The 14,553-nt window shown below is 46.7% G+C and overlaps 1 long non-coding RNA gene across 2 annotated transcripts in view; it reads left to right on the forward strand.

The window, feature by feature from the left end:
- The first annotated feature begins 289 nt into the window (after positions 1 to 289).
- Positions 290 to 14,553, forward strand: part of LOC143775221 (uncharacterized) — a 119,271-nt gene continuing 105,007 nt past the window's right edge. For both annotated transcript variants that reach the window (XR_013215597.1, XR_013215598.1), the window contains exons 1-2: positions 290 to 409; positions 1,650 to 1,679. This is a non-coding gene — a long non-coding RNA (uncharacterized LOC143775221). The remainder of the gene's footprint in view (positions 410 to 1,649; positions 1,680 to 14,553) is intronic.

Here is a 14,553-nt window from a genome sequence, read left to right on the forward strand (position 1 = left end):
ACCACTAACCATGAGTGGAGGAAAAGTTTTGGTGTTATCATTCATATTCTCTGAAAAAAGGCCAACAAAGCAAAAATTCTGCTGGTGTATGTAAACGTTTTGAGCACAACTGTATATTCTGCATTCTAAAAAGTGCAGTGCGTGAGGGGGGAGGGGCAAGGACATGACTATTAACCATAAATATTAATTGCAGTATGTAAAATAATTACAGCCTGCAATTATCAACCATGTTGGTTTTTTTTTATAAAATTAAATTAACTTTTTCTTGCAGTTGTAAATTTGAAATAACTGACAGCTCTGATGACATCACAAGGCTCATGACATCACAATTGGAGTAGAATGTATGAAGCTCCGCACCGGAGCCATCTTGTCTCACTAGAACCTGACAGTTGGAAGGAGGCAAGTCCAGGTAAGTAGCTCTTTACTTTTAACCCTTTCACAACCTTGGCGTTTCCCATTTTTGCATTTGTTTTTTGCTCCCCTTCTTCCTAGAGCCATAACTTTTGTACTTTTTGGTTAATATGGCCATATGGGGACTTGTTTTTCTGAGGGACGAGTTGCACTTTTGAACACCACCATTGGTTTTACCATATTGTGTACTGGAAAATGGGGGGGGGGGGGGGGAATCAAAGTGCGGTGAAACTGCAAATCCCACAATTTTTTATTTTTTTTACCAGGTTCACTAAATGTAAAAACTGACCTGCTATTATGATTCTCCAGGTCATGACAACTTTGCAGACACCAAACATGTATAGATTTGTATAGTTTGTTTTAAAAAAAATATCAAAGTTTGTAAAAAATATTGTGCCATGCTTCAAGTGCCTGAAAACATGGGGGCTCATCGCCGGAGTGTGCATCAAATGCCGGTATACACGTCATAGAACGAAAAGGGTTAAGCTTTAGTAGACATAAAGCATAACCATCGGATTTATCATGGATTGCCAGTAACACTGTGTAATAAGACATTTTACGGACAACCCCTTCCCTAAATGATGAGGGTATAGCAGCTAAAACCACTAGCAATTAGCTGCTGTATTGCTGGGGAGTAGCGTCCCCTACAGGATACAGAGTGTTACATGCCCCCTATAGGAGGAGGAAGATAATGTAGTAACACATTTGTTGGGAGTCTTACACTAGCTCCCCACTATGGAAGTCTTCAATGGAGCACAACCTCTATGCCATCCCTGTGCTCTGGTAGGGCACGTAGATAGGGGGTGGCCAACTTGGGGCATATTTATGAGGCTCCATTTTTGGGTAGTTTTGCCATTTATGTGATAAATTTATAGTATTTTGTAACAGAAATCTAGTAGCAGATGCTATAATTCTGTTGTCAGCTCTTTTGTTCCTGTGAAATTAGGGCATTGGAGTTTTAGCTTACTGCGGCCGGTCAGGAATGGTGGTATGGAGTCTTGTGGTTTCTTTTAGTACACAGAGCAGTCGGTAATAGAGATAAAATAAAAGGGTCCCTTTTAATGTGCATCTTATAACTATAAAATGAGGACGGGTTTTGTCTTTTTATTAAATTATTTTTTTGTTGATGTTGTAAATTGGACACATAAAAAAAGCATGTGACGTCATCGACATTCCATGACATCACAATTGGAGTAGAATGTACAAATTTCTAAACCGGAATCATTTTGTGTTTTCAGACCCTGACGGATTGAAGGGGAGAAGTCCAGGTAAACGCCTCTCCTCACAATCTTGGGGGCCTGGTCACACATTATGTTGTTGTGGCTCTTTGAGGTTAAGTATAGAACTAGACCTTTAACCCCCCAAAAAAAATCCACACCAACACCGCTGTGTGATGAGTTCATTGCTGTGATTGTCAAGGTGATGCCTTTAGGGCCCGCTCACACTGGCGAGTAGCCAGCGTATAACTCGGACGAGTGCTATACGCTGTTTTATCGGACAGCACTCGCTCCAATGTTATACTATGGAGCAGTGCCGACTAGCAGATATTTACTCATGACAAGTCAGCATGAGAAAAAAAATTGCTGCATGCATCGATGGCAGTATATATCACATGGCGAGCAGCCACAGAGGTGTATCTAGGGGGCAGCAGGAGGGGCAGGATGGATGAAAAGGATGGGTGCAGACACAACATTGGGGGGTACAGTAAGATTTAAGAACACAGATTGGTAGAGGAGCAAGGGATGGGTGCAGCCACAAAACAATATGAGGGGAGGGACGGGAGTAAGATTTTAGGCCAGAGTATGGGGAAAGAGGATGGGATGAGTACATACACAATGTGGGGGGGAAGGTAATATATATTTGAGGACGCAGATTGGTGAAAGGGGAAGGGATTGGTGCAGCCACCATATGAGGTGGGGGGGTAAGATTTTAGGCCACATTTTGGGGAATGAGGATGGGATGAGTGCAGACACAATATTGGGAGCAAGTTTTGAGGACACAGTTTGGTGAACAAGGAAGGGATGGGAGCAGACAATATATGGGTGGGGGTGAAGGGGAGTAACATTTGAGGCTATCTGGGTGCAGCAACAATATAGGTGGGGGGAGGGTAAGATTTCAGGATACAGTTTGGGAAAAGGGAAAGGCATGGGTGCAGACAATATTTGGGGGAGTAAGATTTGAGGACAGTCTGTGAGAAAGGGATGGGTGCAGACACACTATGGTGAGTGGGGGGAATGTATACAGACAGTATAGAGAGAGGGTGATACAATGTGACAGTATGAGGAGTCAGGTGGGATGTGTGAGGAGGCAGTAATGAGAGCAAAGCTGTAAATATGGATAGCAGGGAGGATGTAAGAGTAGACAGTATGAGGAGGGGGAAAATGTGTGAGGAAACAATTAAGTGAACAGTGTGGAGCGGTCCAGGTAAACGCCTCTCCTCACAATCTTGGGGGCCTGGTCACACATTGTTGTTGTGGCTCTTTGAGGTTAAGTGTAGAACTAGACCTTTAACCTCCCCAAAGAAAATCCACACCAACACCGCTGTGTGATGTGTTCATTGCAGTGATTGTCAAGGTGATACCTGTTGGCGGACCCAACACACCAGACATTGGTCCAGACACTGGGTGAACACGAGGTGGGCGACCCAACACATCAGACACTGGGACAGACACTGGCCAGACCCAAGGAAGGCGACCCAACACACCAGACACTGGGCCAGACACTGGGACAATCCCGAGGTGGGAGGCCCAACACACCAGACACTGGGCCAGACACTGGGCCAATCCCGAGGTGGGAGGCCCAACACACCAGACACTGGGCCAGACACTGGGCAAGACCCGAGGCTGGCGACTCAACACACCATACACTGGGCCAGACCTGAGGCGGGCAAACCAACACTCCAGACATTGGGCCAGACACTGGGCCAATCCCGAGATGGGAGGCACAACACACCAGACACTGGGCCAGACACTTGGCCAGTCCCGAGGCTGGCAACTCAACACACCATACACTGGGCCAGACCTAAGGCGGGCGACCCAACACACCAGACAATGGGCCAGACACTGGGTCAACCCAAGTCGGGCGACCCAACACATCAGACACTGGGACAGACACTGGCCAGACCCAAGGAAGGTGACCCACCACACCAGACACTGGGCCCTTTTGGGCCCGCTCACACTGGCGAGTAGCCAGCGTATAACTCGGACGAGTGCTATACGCTGTTTTATCGGACAGCACTCGCTCCAATGTTATACTATGGAGCAGTGCCGACTAGCAGATATTTACTCATGACAAGTCGGCATGAGAAAAAAAATTGCTGCATGCATCAATGGCAGTATATATCACATGGCGAGCAGCCACAGAGGTGTATCTAGGGGGCAGCAGGTGGGGCAGGATGGATGAAAAGGATGGGTGCAGACACAACTTTGGGGGGTACAGTAAGATCTAAGAACACAGATTGGTAGAGGAGCAAGGGATGGGTGCAGCCACAAAACAATATGAGGGGAGGGACGGGAGTAAGATTTTAGGCCAGAGTATGGGGAAAGAGGATGGGATGAGTACATACACAATGTGGGGGGGAAGGTAATATATATTTGAGGACGCAGATTGGTGAAAGGGGAAGGGATTGGTGCAGCCACAATATGAGGTGGGGGGGTAAGATTTTAGGCCACAGTTTGGGGAATGAGGATGGGATGAGTGCAGACACAATATTGGGAGCAAGTTTTGAGGACACAGTTTGGTGAACAAGGAAGGGATGGGAGCAGACAAGATATGGGTGGGGGTGAAGGGGAGTAACATTTGAGTCTATCTGGGTGCAGCAACAATATGGGTGCGGGAGGGGTAAGATTTCAGGATACAGTTTGGGAAAAGGAAAAGGCATGGGTGCAGACAATATTTGGGGGAGTAAGATTTGAGGACAGTCTGGGGAATGAGAAAGTGATGGGTGCAGACACACTATGGAGAGTGGGGGGAATGTATACAGACACAGTATAGAGAGAGGGTGATACAATGTGACAGTTTGAGGAGTCAGGTGGGATGTGTGAGGAGGCAGTAATGAGAGCAAAGCGGTAAATATTGATAGCAGGGAGGATGTTAGAGTAGACAGTATGAGGAGGGGGAAAATGTGTGAGGAGACTATTAAGTGAACAGTGTAGAGCGGTCCAGGTAAACGCCTCTCCTCACAATCTTGGGGGCCTGGTCACACATTGTTGTTGTGGCTCTTTGAGGTTAAGTGTAGAACTAGACCTTTAACCCCCCCAAAAAAAAATCCACACCAACACCGCTGTGTGATGTGTTCATTGCTGTGATTGTCAAGGTGATGCCTTTAGGGCCCGCTCACACTGGCGAGTAGCCAGCGTATAACTCGGATGAGTGCTATACGCTGTTTTATCAGACAGCACTCGCTCCAATGTTATACTATGGAGCAGTGCCGACTAGCAGATATTTACTCATGACAAGTCAGCATGAGAAAAAAAATTGCTGCATGATGAGCAGACAAGATATGGGTGGGGGTGAGAGTAACATTTGAGTCTATCTGGGTGCAGCAACAATATGGGTGGGGGAGGGGTAAGATTTCAGGATACAGTTTGGGAAAAGGGAAAGGCATGGGTGCAGACAATATTTGAAGGAGTACGATTTGAGGATAGTCTGGGGAATGAGAAAGGGAGAAAGGGATGGGTGTAGACACACTATGGTGAGTGGGGGGAATGTATACAGACAGTATAGAGAGAGGGTGATACAATGTGACAGTATGAGGAGTCAGGTGGGATGTGTGAGGAGGCAGGAATGAGAGCAAGGGGGTAAATATGGATAGCAGGGAGGATGTAAGAGTAGACAGAATGAGGAGGGGGAATATGTGTGAGGAGACTATTAAGTGAACAGTGTGAAGACATGGTGTGCGGGAGAAAATTGTGAGTGGACACAAAATAAAGACTGAGTAGTATGGGGGGGTGTTGTGATTCGGTTTGTGGGCTCCCCCGGTGGTCTCTTGTGGTACTGGTGTCCTGCAAGCTTTGCCTTCTCAGTTCACCTGTTCCTATCAGGATGTGGGAGTATCCTATTTAACCTTGCTCCTCAGTCATTCTAATGCTGGCCATCAATGTATCCAGAGTGATTCTGTTGCATGTTCCTGCTCCCAGTTTTCTGCTCAGCTAAGTTGGACACTTTAGTCCTTAAGTCTATTTTTGTATGTTTTGTCCAGTTTGCACTTATGTGAATCTCTGCAGCTGGAAGCTCTTGTTGGGCTGAAATTACCACTCCGGTGTCATGAGTTGTCACATGAGTTAAGGTAATTTCAGGATGGTGTTTTGAAGGGTTTTGCAGCTGACCGCGAAGTCCTCTGTTGTATCTTTCTGCTATTTAGTTAGCGGGCCTCTCTGTGCTAAATCTGCTTTCATACTACGTGTGTCTTTTCATCTGCTCTCACCGTTATTATATGTGGGGGGCTGCTATCTACTGTGGGGACATTCTCTGGAGGCAAGCCAGGACTGTGTTTTCTTCTACCAGGGGTAGTTAGTTCTCCGGCTGGCGCGCGGCATCTAGAGACAATGCAGGAATGCCCCCTGGCTACTTCTAGTGTGGTGTGTAGGTTTAGCATCGCGGTCAGCTCTAGTTTCCATCACCCGAGAGCTTGTCCGTTTATTCTATGCTTCTGATGTTTCCTTGCCATTGGAAACCGTAACAGTATGGCCAGCCCAAATGTTTAATCTATAGGCTGAAGCAGGAGAGAAAAGGAACTGTGTGAAACCTTTTTTTTTTTTTTTCCTTCCTCTGAAGTTGCACTCCAGCTCTAATTGAAGTCTCCTGTTTTCCTCTCCTCTTAACCCCTGAATGGCTCAGACTTTATCTGTTGAAATATGGATCCCCAGAGTCTGGCTACCAATTTGAATAATCTTGCCTCTAAAGTTCAGAATATACAAGATTTTTTGTTACATGCTCCTCGGTCTGAACCTAAAATTCCTATACCGGAGTTTTTTTCTGGAGATCGATCTTGTTTTCTAAATTTTAAATACAATTGTAAATTGTTTCTTTCGCTGAGATCTCATTCTGCTGGAGATCCTGCCCAGCAAGTAAAAATTGTTATTTCTTTACTGCGGGGTGACCCCCAAAATTGGGCATTTTCATTGGCACCAGGGGATCCTGCGTTGCTCAATGTGGATGCGTTTTTTCTGGCTTTGGGGTTGCTTTATGAGGAACCAAATTTGGAGATTCAGGCTGAGAAAGACCTAATAGCCCTTTCTCAGGGGCAAGATGAAGCCGAAATATATTGCCAAAAATTTCGAAAATGGTCTGTGCTTACTCAGTGGAATGAGTGCGCTCTGGCGGCAATTTTCAGAGAAGGTCTCTCTGATGCTGTAAAAGACGTCATGGTGGGGTTTCCTGCGCCTACTGGTCTGAATGAGTCCATGACAATGGCAATTCAGATTGATCGGCGTTTACGGGAACGCAAACCTGTGCACCAGTTGGCGGTGTCTTCTGAAGAGGCACCACAGAGTATGCAATGTGATAGCTTTCTGTCCAGAAGCGAACGACAGATTTATAGGCGCAAAAATCATTTGTGCTTCTATTGTGGAAATTCTTAACCCTGTGTCTTTTCGTTTGGACCTCCCAGCATCCTTTGCTATCCATAATGTCTTCCATCGGTCATTATTGCGGAGGTATGAGGTACCACTTGTGCCTTCTGTTGAGCCTCCTGCTCCTGTGCTGGTTGAGGGTGAATTGGAGTACGTGGTGGAGAAAATCTTGGACTCCCGTGTTTCCAGACGGAGACTTCAATATCTGGTGAAATGGAAGGGCTACGGTCAAGAGGATAATTCTTGGGTTACAGCTTCTGATGTTCATGCTTCTGATTTGGTCCGTGCCTTTCATAGGGCTCATCCAGATCGCCCTGGTGGTTCTTGTGAGGGTTCGGTGCCCCCTCCTTAAGGGGGGGGTACTGTTGTGATTCGGTTCGTGGGCTCCCCCGGTGGTCTCTTGTGGTACTGGTGTCCTGCAAGCTTTGCCTTCTCAGTTCACCTGTTCCTATCAGGATGTGGGAGTATCCTATTTAACCTTGCTCCTCAGTCATTCTAATGCTGGCCATCAATGTATCCAGAGTGATTCTGTTGCATGTTCTTGCTCCCAGTTTTCTGCTCAGCTAAGTTGGACACTTTAGTCCTTAAGTCTATTTTTGTATGTTTTGTCCAGTTTGCACTTATGTGAATCTCTGCAGCTGGAAGCTCTTGTTGGGCTGAAATTACCACTCCGGTGTCATGAGTTGTCACATGAGTTAAGGTAATTTCAGGATGGTGTTTTGAAGGGTTTTGCAGCTGACCGCGAAGTCCTCTGTTGTATCTTTCTGCTATTTAGTTAGCGGGCCTCTCTGTGCTAAATCTGCTTTCATACTACGTGTGTCTTTTCATCTGCTCTCACCGTTATTATATGTGGGGGGCTGCTATCTCCTGTGGGGACATTCTCTGGAGGCAAGCCAGGACTGTGTTTTCTTCTACCAGGGGTAGTTAGTTCTCCGGCTGGCGCGCGGCATCTAGAGACAACGCAGGAATGCCCCCTGGCTACTTCTAGTGTGGTGTGTAGGTTTAGCATCGCGGTCAGCTCTAGTTTCCATCACCCGAGAGCTTGTCCGTTTATTCTATGCTTCTGATGTTTCCTTGCCATTGGAAACCGTAACAGGGGGGACAGTGTAAGGGCACAGCAGGAGGGGACAGTATGGCAAGGAAGGGAAGTGTGATGAGGGGGCACAGTGTAGAGACTGGGCCCTAAAGGGGGAGCACAGTGTCAGGACAGTGTGAATAGGGGGCCCAATATGGAAAGGAATCGGCAGTGTGGAGGGCATGTACCATAAGGGTATGTTCCCACGGTCAGGAACCGGCAGTGATTTGGACGCAGCACAAGTCCGCTCCATCCAAAGCGCTGCCGGCTTTTGAACCCAGGTGATTCCGCATGTGTTCATTGAACCGTCACCGTGCCCAATACATTGAGTGTCTCCGCAAGATAAATAGACATGCTTGGTCTGGAAAGAGGCACCGCATGTGCCTCTGCGCAGGGAAACCGAGGGTGCCAATGCACGCATAGTGGAGATGGGATTTCTTAAATTCCCATCCACTATGTTGTAACATCTGGCGGCTGCGGATTTGACGCTGCGGACGTAAGCAGCATCCAACCCGCAGCGTTTACTGACCGTGGGAACATACACTAACAGCGACAGTGTGTGGGTCATATGTTGTGCAGACCCGAGGCAAGAGGCTCAACACCCCAGACACTGGGCCAATCCCGAGGCGGGAGACCCAACACACCAGACACTGGGCCAGACACTGAGGCAACCCTGAAGCGGGAGGCCCAACACACCAGACACTAGGCCAAACCGAGGAGGGCGACCTGACACACCAGACACTGGGCTGTTGTGAATTCTGTTTGTGGGCTCCCCCGGTGGTGTTTTATTGTAGTGCCACTTATTTGCCTTCTTCTATCCTTGATCACCTGTTGACACCCATTAGGGGAGTTTCCTATTTAAGGCTGCTTGGCTGCTGGTCTAATGCCGGCCAACAATGTATCAGTAACATTCTGTTGCATTCTCCTGCCTCAAGATCCTGTTCAGCTAAGTTGAATTTTGTTTCTAGTTTATGCTATTTTTGTCCAGCTATTTGCAATGTGACTCTCTGTAGCTGGAAGCTCTTGTGGACTGAAATTGCCACTCCAGTGGCATGAGTTGTCACTGGAGTTTTAAAGTAATTTCAGGATGGTGTTTTTGAGTAGTGTTTTGAAGTTGACCGTGAAGTGACTCTTTCCTGTACTTCTGCTATCTAGTAAGCGGACCTCACTGTGCTAAATCTGCTGTTCATCCTACGTATGTCTTTTCCTCTTGACTCACCGTCAATATCTGTGGGGGGCTGCTATCTCCTTTTGGGGTTCATCTCTGGAGGTAAGGCAGGCCTGTATATTCCTCTGATAGGGGTAGTTAGATCTCCGGCTGGCGCGTGGTGTCTAGGGCATCGTAGGAAACACTCCCCGGCTACTTCCAGTGTCGTGTCAGGTTCAGGTCACGGTCACTTTAGTTCCCATCACCCGAGAGCTAGTCCGTTGTTATTTTTGATTTCCCTGCCATTGGGAAAATCATAACAGTTTGGCCGGCCCACATGTGTTAAAACTATGCACTGAAGCAGGAAAGGATATGAAAAGGTTTTTTTTTCCTTCTGTGTTTGGAAAGTGCACCTTAGTGCTTATTTGTACTCCTTGCTTAAACTGCAGTCTTCAGCCTTTTTTTTTTTTCCTCTCCTCTTAATCTCTGAATGGCTTTGGTTACACCTGTTTGAATCATGGATCCACAGAGTTTGGTTGCAGGTCTGAATAACCTGGCTACAAAGGTCCAGAACTTACAAGATTTTGTTATACGTGCTCCAATGTCTGAACCTAAGATCCCTATGCCTGAATTTTTTACCGGAGACAGATCCCGTTTTTTGAATTTCAGAGAGAATTGTAAATTGTTTTTGTCTCTGAAATCTCACTCTGCTGGTGATCCTGCGCAACAGGTTAAAATTGTTATTTCTCTATTGCGGGGTGACCCACAAAGTTGGGCATTTGCATTGTCGCCAGGGGATCCTGCGTTATTAAATGTAGATGCGTTTTTTCTGGCTTTGGGGTTGCTTTATGAAGAACCTAATTTAGAGATTTTGGCTGAGAAAGCCTTGATAGCTCTTTCCCAAGGGCAAGATGAAGCTGAGATATACTGCCAAAAATTTCGTAAATGGTCGGTGCTTACTAAATGGAATGAGTGCGCTCTAGCAGCTAATTTCAGAGAAGGTCTCTCTGATGCCGTGAAGGATGTCATGGTGGGGTTCCCTGTGCCTACAGGTCTGAATGATGCCATGAAATTGGCTATCCAAATTGATCGGCGTTTACGGGAGCGCAAATCTGTGCACCATATGGCGGTATCTTCTGAGCAAAAATCTGTGCACCATATGGCGGTATCTTTTGAGCAAAAACCTGTGCACCATATGGCGGTATCTTCTGAGCAAAAACCTGTGCACCATATGGCGGTATCTTCTGAGCAAAAACCTGTGCATCATTTGGCGGTGACCTCTGAAAAGGCACCAGAGCATATGCAATGCGATAGTGTATTGTCTAGAGGCGAACGACAGAATTACAGGCGCAAAAATGGGTTGTGCTTCTATTGTGGAGATCCAGCTCATGTTATATCAGCATGCTCTAAACGCATAAAGAAGGTTGATAAAAAGGTTGATAAATCTTTTTCTATGGGTACCTTGCAGTCTAAATTTCTTTTGTCCGTGACATTGATTTGTACTTTATCATCTGTTACTGTGGATGCTTATGTGGATTCTGGCGCCGCTCTGAGTCTCATGGATTGGTCCTTTGCCAAGCGTTGTGGGTTTGATTTAGAGCCTCTGGAGGTTTCTATTCCCTTAAAGGGTATTGATTCTACACCTTTGGCTAGCAATAAACCACAATATTGGACACAAGTGACTATGCATCTTTCCCCAGACCATCAGGAGATTATTCGTTTCCTTGTGTTATATAATCTACATGACGTATTAGTACTTGGATTACCATGGTTACAAATTCATAATCCAGTCTTGGACTGGAGATCAATGTCTGTGCTGAGCTGGGGATGTCAGGGGATTCATGGGGATGCACCTTTGGTTCCCATTTCTTCATCTACTCCCTCTGAGATCCCAGCATTTCTGTCAGATTTTTATGATGTCTTTCAGGAGCCTAAAACTGATTCTCTCCCCCCTCACAGAGAGTGTGACTGCGCTATTGAGTTGATTCCCGGTAGTAAATTTCCTAAGGGTCGCTTGTTTAATTTGTCTGTACCTGAACACACTGCTATGCGGGAGTATATCAGAGAATCTTTGGAAAAGGGTCATATTCGCCCCTCTTTGTCTCCATTGGGGGCAGGGTTTTTCTTTGTGGGTAAAAAGGATGGTTCATTGAGACCTTGTATCGACTATCGACTTCTGAATAAGATTACAGTTAAATACCAGTACCCGTTACCTTTACTGACTGATCTTTTTGCTCGCATAAAGGGGGCTAAGTGGTTCACTAAGATCGATCTACGTGGTGCGTATAATTTGGTGCGGATTAAGCAGGGGGATGAGTGGAAGACCGCATTTAATACGCCTGAAGGCCATTTTGAGTATTTGGTAATGCCTTTCGGTCTCGCGAATGCCCCTTCCGTTTTTCAGTCCTTTATGCACGATATTTTCCGTGAATATCTGGATAAATTTATGATTGTGTATTTGGATGATATTTTGATTTTTTCGGAGGACTGGGAATCTCATGTTCAACAGGTCAGGAGAGTTTTTCAGGTTTTACGAGCTAATTCTCTATTTGTGAAGGGCTCAAAGTGTATTTTTGGGGTTCAGAGAATTTCCTTTTTGGGTTATATTTTTTCCCCTTCATCTATGGAGATGGACCCTGTTAAGGTTCAGGCTATTTGTGATTGGGTACAACCTACTTCTCTAAAGAGTCTTCAGAAATTCTTGGGATTTGCTAATTTCTATCGCCGATTCATAGCGGGTTTTTCTGCCATTGCTAAACCTTTGACTGATTTGACCAAGAAGGGTGCTGATGTTGCTAATTGGTCCTCTGCGGCTGTGGAGGCCTTTCGGGAGCTTAAGCGCCGCTTTTCTTCTGCTCCTGTGTTGCGCCAGCCTGATGTTTCGCTCCCGTTCCAGGTTGAAGTAGATGCTTCCGAGATCGGAGCAGGTGCAGTTTTGTCGCAGAAAGGTCCTGACTGCTCAGTGATGAGACCATGTGCGTTTTTCTCTCGAAAGTTTTCGCCCGCTGAGCGAAATTATGATGTTGGAAATCGGGAGCTCTTGGCCATGAAGTGGGCATTTGAGGAGTGGCGTCATTGGCTTGAGGGTGCTAGACACCAGGTGGTGGTCTTGACTGACCACAAAAATCTAATTTATCTTGAGTCAGCCAGGCGTCTGAATCCTAGACAGGCGCGCTGGTCGTTGTTTTTCTCTCGATTTAACTTTGTGGTTTCATATCTGCCTGGGTCTAAGAATGTGAGGGCGGATGCCCTCTCTAGGAGTTTTGAGCCTGACTCGCCTGGTGATTCCGAACCTACTGGCATCCTGAAGGATGGGGTGATATTGTCAGCTGTCTCCCCAGACCTGCGGCGCTCTTTGCAGGAGTTTCAGGTGGATAGGCCTGATCGCTGTCCGCCTGGTAGACTGTTTGTCCCTGATGACTGGACCAGTAGAGTTATTTCGGAGGTTCACTCTTCCGCGTTGGCAGGTCATCCTGGAATTTTTGGCACCAGGGATCTGGTGTCTAGGTCCTTCTGGTGGCCTTCCTTGTCTCGAGATGTGCGTATTTTTGTGCAGTCTTGTGATGTTTGTGCTCGGGCTAAGCCCTGCTGTTCCCGGGCCAGCGGGTTGTTGTTGCCCTTGCCTATTCCTAAGAGGCCTTGGACGCACATCTCTATGGACTTTATTTCTGACCTTCCTGTTTCTCGTAGGATGTCCGTCATCTGGGTGGTGTGTGACCGTTTTTCCAAGATGGTTCACTTGGTACCTTTGCCCAAATTGCCCTCCTCCTCTGAGCTGGTCCCTCTATTTTTTCAGAATGTTGTGCGTTTGCATGGTATTCCTGAGAATATAGTGTCTGACAGGGGTACTCAGTTTGTGTCTAGATTTTGGCGGGCGTTCTGTGCCAGGATGGGCATCGACTTGTCTTTTTCGTCTGCATTCCATCCTCAGACTAATGGCCAGACTGAGCGTACTAATCAGACCTTGGAGACTTACTTGAGGTGTTTTGTGTCCGCTGATCAGGACGATTGGCTTGATTTTTTGCCATTGGCAGAGTTTGCCCTTAACAATCGGGCCAGTTCTGCCACTTTGGTTTCTCCATTTTTTTGTAATTCAGGGTTTCACCCTCGCTTTTCGTCCGGTCAATTGGAGTCTTCGGATTGTCCTGGAGTAGATGCTGTGGTTGATAGAATGCATCAGATTTGGGGACAGGTTGTGGACAATCTGAAGTTGTCCCAGGAGAAGACTCAACAGTTCACTAATCGTCATTGGCGTGTCGGTCCTCGTCTTTGTGTTGGGGACCTGGTTTGGTTGTCTTCTCGATTTGTTCCTATGAAGGTCTCGTCTCCTAAGTTTAAGCCTCGGTTTATCGGCCCTTATAGGATTCTGGAGGTTCTCAATCCTGTGTCCTTTCGTTTGGACCTCCCAGCATCTTTTACTATTCATAATGTTTTTCATCGGTCATTGTTGCGGAGGTATGAGGTGCCGGTTGTTCCGTCTGCTGATCCTCCTGCTCCTGTGCTGGTTGAGGGTGAGTTGGAGTATGTGGTGGAAAAGATCTTGGACTCCCGTGTTTCCAGACGGAAACTTCAGTATCTGGTTAAGTGGAAAGGCTATGGTCAGGAGGATAATTCTTGGGTGACAGCATCTGATGTTCATGCTCCTGATTTGGTTCGTGCATTTCATAGTGCTCATCCAGATCGCCCTGGTGGTTCTGGTGAGGGTTCGGTGCCCCCTCCTTAAGGGGGGGGTACTGTTGTGAATTCTGTTTGTGGGCTCCCCCGGTGGTGTTTTATTGTAGTGCCACTTATTTGCCTTCTTCTATCCTTGATCACCTGTTGACACCCATTAGGGGAGTTTCCTATTTAAGGCTGCTTGGCTGCTGGTCTAATGCCGGCCAACAATGTATCAGTAACATTCTGTTGCATTCTCCTGCCTCAAGATCCTGTTCAGCTAAGTTGAATTTTGTTTCTAGTTTATGCTATTTTTGTCCAGCTATTTGCAATGTGACTCTCTGTAGCTGGAAGCTCTTGTGGACTGAAATTGCCACTCCAGTGGCATGAGTTGTCACTGGAGTTTTAAAGTAATTTCAGGATGGTGTTTTTGAGTAGTGTTTTGAAGTTGACCGTGAAGTGACTCTTTCCTGTACTTCTGCTATCTAGTAAGCGGACCTCACTGTGCTAAATCTGCTGTTCATCCTACGTATGTCTTTTCCTCTTGACTCACCGTCAATATCTGTGGGGGGCTGCTATCTCCTTTTGGGGTTCATCTCTGGAGGTAAGGCAGGCCTGTATATTCCTCTGATAGGGGTAGTTAGATCTCCGGCTGGCGCGTGGTGTCTAGGGCATCGTAGGAAACACTCCCCAGC

The sequence above is a fragment of the Ranitomeya variabilis genome, chromosome 5, assembly GCF_051348905.1.
Source record: "Ranitomeya variabilis isolate aRanVar5 chromosome 5, aRanVar5.hap1, whole genome shotgun sequence".
NCBI classification, from domain to species: Eukaryota; Metazoa; Chordata; class Amphibia; order Anura; family Dendrobatidae; genus Ranitomeya; species Ranitomeya variabilis.